Source organism: Cherax quadricarinatus, chromosome 28 (assembly GCF_038502225.1).
Source record: "Cherax quadricarinatus isolate ZL_2023a chromosome 28, ASM3850222v1, whole genome shotgun sequence".
Lineage (NCBI taxonomy): Eukaryota > Metazoa > Arthropoda > Malacostraca > Decapoda > Parastacidae > Cherax > Cherax quadricarinatus.
Window position 1 is genome coordinate 21,364,160 of NC_091319.1, and position 4,458 is coordinate 21,368,617.

The 4,458-nt window shown below is 41.4% G+C and overlaps 1 non-coding gene across 1 annotated transcript; it reads right to left on the minus strand.

Moving 5' to 3' along the window:
* Nucleotides 1-3,707: 3,707 nt before the first annotated feature.
* TRNAE-UUC (transfer RNA glutamic acid (anticodon UUC)) lies at nt 3,708-3,779 on the minus strand. The gene has a single exon. It is a non-coding gene; the product is annotated as a tRNA-Glu (tRNA).
* Between the last annotated feature and the right edge of the window lie 679 nt (nt 3,780-4,458).

Below are 4,458 nucleotides of genomic sequence, written 5' to 3' on the forward strand. Positions count from 1 at the left end.
GATATGAAGCCAAGGATTCTGTTAGCTTTATTGCGAACACTTATGCACTGTTGTCTTGGTTTCAGATTACTGCTAACCAGGACTCCTAAATCTTTTTCGCAATCCGTAATATTAAGATCGACATTATTTAGTTTATATGTGGCCAACCACGGTATTGTGGGTTATTTGTGAGTTGTTCCAGCCTCGGTATTGTGGGTTATTTGTGAGTTGTTCCAGCCTCGGTATTGTGGGTTATTTGTGAGTTGTTCCAGCCTCGGTATTGTGGGTTATTTGTGAGTTGTTCCAGCCTCGGTATTGTGGGTTATTTGTGAGTTGTTCCAGCTTCGGTATTGTGGGTTATTTGTGAGTTGTTCCAGCCTCGGTATTGTGGGTTATTTGTGAGTTGTTCCAGCCTCGGTATTGTGGGTTATTTGTGAGTTGTTCCAGCCTCGGTATTGTGGGTTATTTGTGAGTTGTTCCAGCCTCGGTATTGTGGGTTATTTGTGAGTTGTTCCAGCCTCGGTATTGTGGGTTATTTGTGAGTTGTTCCAGCTTCGGTATTGTGGGTTATTTGTGAGTTGTTCCAGCCTCGGTATTGTGCGTTACTTGTGAGTTGTTCCAGCCACGGTATTGTGCGTTATTTGTGAGTTGTTCCAGCCTCGGTATTGTGCGTTATTTGTGAGTTGTTCCAGCTTCGGTATTGTGGGTTATTTGTGAGTTGTTCCAGCCTCGGTATTGTGGGTTATTTGTGAGTTGTTCCAGCCTCGGTATTGTGCGTTATTTGTGAGTTGTTCCAGCCTCGGTATTGTGCGTTATTTGTGAGTTGTTCCAGCCTCGGTATTGTGCGTTATTTGTGAGTTGTTCCAGGCTCGGTATTGTGCGTTATTTGTGAGTTGTTCCAGCCTCGGTATTGTGCGTTATTTGTGAGTTGTTCCAGCCTCGGTATTGTGCGTTATTTGTGAGTTGTTCCAGCCTCGGTATTGTGCGTTATTTGTGAGTTGTTCCAGCCTCGGTATTGGGCGTTATTTGTGAGTTGTTCCAGCCTCAGTATTGTGCGTTATTTGTGAGTTGTTCCAGCCTCGGTATTGTGCGTTATTTGTGAGTTGTTCCAGCCTCGGTATTGTGCGTTATTTGTGAGTTGTTCCAGCCTCGGTATTGTGCGTTATTTGTGAGTTGTTCCAGCCTCGGTATTGTGGGTTATTTGTGAGTTGTTCCAGCCTCGGTATTGTGGGTTATTTGTGAGTTGTTCCAGCTTCGGTATTGTGCGTTATTTGTGAGTTGTTCCAGCCACGGTAGTGTACATTATTTGTGAGTTGTTCCAGCCTCGGTATTGTGCGTTACTTGTGAGTTGTTCCAGCCTCAGTATTTTGCGTTATTTGTGAGTTGTTCCAGCCACGGTAGTGTACATTATTTGTGAGTTGTTCCAGCCACGGTACTGTACATTATTTGTGAGTTGTTCCAGCCTCGGCAATGTGCATTATTTATGAGTTGTTCCAGCCACGGTATTGTGCGTAATTTGTGAGTTGTTCCAGCCACGGTAGTGTACATTATTTGTGAGTTGTTCCAGCCTCGGTATTGAGCGTTATTTGTGAGTTGCTCCAGCCACGGCAGTGTGCATTATTTGTGAGTTGTTCCAGCCACGGTATTGTGTGTTATTTGTGAGTTGTTCCAGCCACGGCAGTGTACATTATTTGTGAGTTGTTTCAGCCACGGTAGTGTACATTATTTGTGAGTTGTTCCAGCCACGGTAGTGTACATTGTTTGTGAGTTGTTCCAGCCACGGTAGTGTACATTATTTGTGAGTTGTTCCAGCCACGGTAGTGTACATTATTTGTGAGTTGTTCCAGCCACGGTAGTGTACATTATTTGTGAGTTGTTCCAGCCACAGCATTGTAGGTTATTAATGAATTGTTCCAGCCACTGTATTGTGACTTTTATTCTTCTGTGTCTTTCTCTATTCCATGTTTATTATAGTCGTTGTATGTCTGTATAACATTCTGTATAAAGCCATATATATAACACTGAGTGAAGTTAATTTGCAAGACAAATTAATTATCACTGTTCTCCACTGGAGTCATTCTTCCAATGTTTACAAATGAATACTTAACACAGGTCCTTAGCTTCGAACTATAGACCAATAAGCCTAACCTCCATAGTGGGAAAATTTATGGAATCAATAATTGCCGAGGCAGTTCGTAGCCACCTTGAAAAGCATAAATTAATCAACGAATCTCAGCATGGTTTTACAAAGGGGCGTTCCTGCCTTACGAATTTATTAACTTTTTTCACTAAGGTATTTGAGGAGGTAGATCATGGTAATGAATATGATATTGTGTATATGGACTTCAGTAAGGCTTTTGACAGGGTCCCACATCAGAGACTATTGAGGAAAATTAAAGCACATGGAATAGGAGGAGAAATTTTTTCCTGGATAGAGGCATGGTTGACAAATAGGCAGCAGAGAGTTTGCATAAATGGGGAGAAATCAGAGTGGGGAAGCGTCACGAGCGGTGTTCCACAGGGGTCAGTGTTGGGCCCCCTGCTGTTCACAATCTACATAAACGACATAGATGAGGGCATAAAGAGCGACATCGGCAAGTTTGCCGATGACACCAAAATAGGCCGTCGAATTCATTCTGACGAGGACATTCGAGCACTCCAGGAAGATTTGAATAGACTGATGCAGTGGTCGGAGAAGTGGCAGATGCAGTTTAATATAGACAAATGCAAAGTTCTAAATGTTGGACAGGACAATAACCATGCCACATATAAACTAAATAATGTAGATCTTAATATTACGGATTGCGAAAAAGATTTAGGAGTTCTGGTTAGCAGTAATCTGAAACCAAGACAACAGTGCATAAGTGTTCGCAATAAAGCTAATAGAATCCTTGGCTTCATATCAAGAAGCATAAATAATAGGAGTCCTCAGGTTGTTCTTCAACTCTATACATCCTTGGTTAGGCCTCATTTAGATTATGCTGCACAGTTTTGGTCACCGTATTACAGAATGGATATAAATTCTCTGGAAAATGTACAAAGGAGGATGACAAAGATGATCCCATGTATCAGAAACCTTCCCTATGAGGATAGACTAAGGGCCCTGAAACTGCACTCTCTAGAAAGACGTAGAATTAGGGGGGATATGATTGAGGTTTATAAGTGGAAGACAGGAATAAATAAAGGGGATGTAAATAGTGTGCTGAAAATATCTAGCCTAGACAGGACTCGCAGCAATGGTTTTAAGTTGGAAAAATTCAGATTCAGGAGGGATATAGGAAAGTACTGGTTTGGTAATAGAGTTGTGGATGAGTGGAACAAACTCCCAAGTACCGTTATAGAGGCCAGAACGTTGTGTAGCTTTAAAAATAGGTTGGATAAATACATGAGTAGATGTGGGTGGGTGTGAGTTGGACCTGATAGCTTGTGCTAACAGGTCGGTTGCCGTGTTCCTCCCTTAAGTCAATGTGACCTGACCTGACTAGGTTGGGTGCATTGGCTTAAGCCGGTAGGGACTTGGACCTGCCTCGCATGGGCCAGTAGGCCTTCTGCAGTGTTCCTTCGTTCTTATGTTCTTATGTTCTTATCTCTCTTGACTGTACACACACCAGTAGCTCTAAACCATAACAAATATCAAACATTATGTTTTTTTGGTTTAATAAAAACAATCTGCTAAACATACATTCATCTTGCGTGTAACATTTATTTTCAGCTCTGAAAAAAATGAATTCCCGTGCCGGGAATCGAACCCGGACCTCGCGGGTGAAAGCCGCGTATCCTAGCCACTAGACCACACGGGATATGGATTGCGCCCTACAAAGTTTGTATATAAGAAAGCAAGAATTAAGGTAATTATGCTGGCATGATAAAACGAGGTCGGTGGGTAAGTTTTTATTCAGATGTTTACAATTGTCTTGTATCGTAATCTGTGTGGAAATTAATCTATGATAATCCAATACCGTCAGACAAGGTGACTTCCGTCAGAAGTTTCAAGAACCCCAGTAGAAATAAGTCACTTTGTCTGACTTTTTTTTTTTGGGTTATCCTAGGTAATTTACACTGTGTGATGATTGTACTTATCAGTACCTGTACCTAGATAAACTTTACTAACTTACGCCTGCAAGATTCTTCTTTATCTTTGTCTCGAACTGGTCTACGTCACTACTGCCTTTGAAGTGTTTAACAAGTTTATTCCAGTCCTTTATAACTACAAAATACAGTATAGTTTCTGATGGACGGCTTCTGGTAATATGCACTGTGAAGTTCACTTCCCCTTGTTCCATCCTACCATCACTAGATTACCTTAAGTAATTTTATTTAGGTACAGGTACACATAAGTACAATTATCATACATAGTAACTTATGTAAATTATCCACCAGAATAACCCAAAAAAGTTAGACAAAGTGACTTATTTCCATTGTGATGGTTTGAGTGGCTTAGCCTCACTAAGAATCTATCACCTCTTCCCCTCCTTTTAT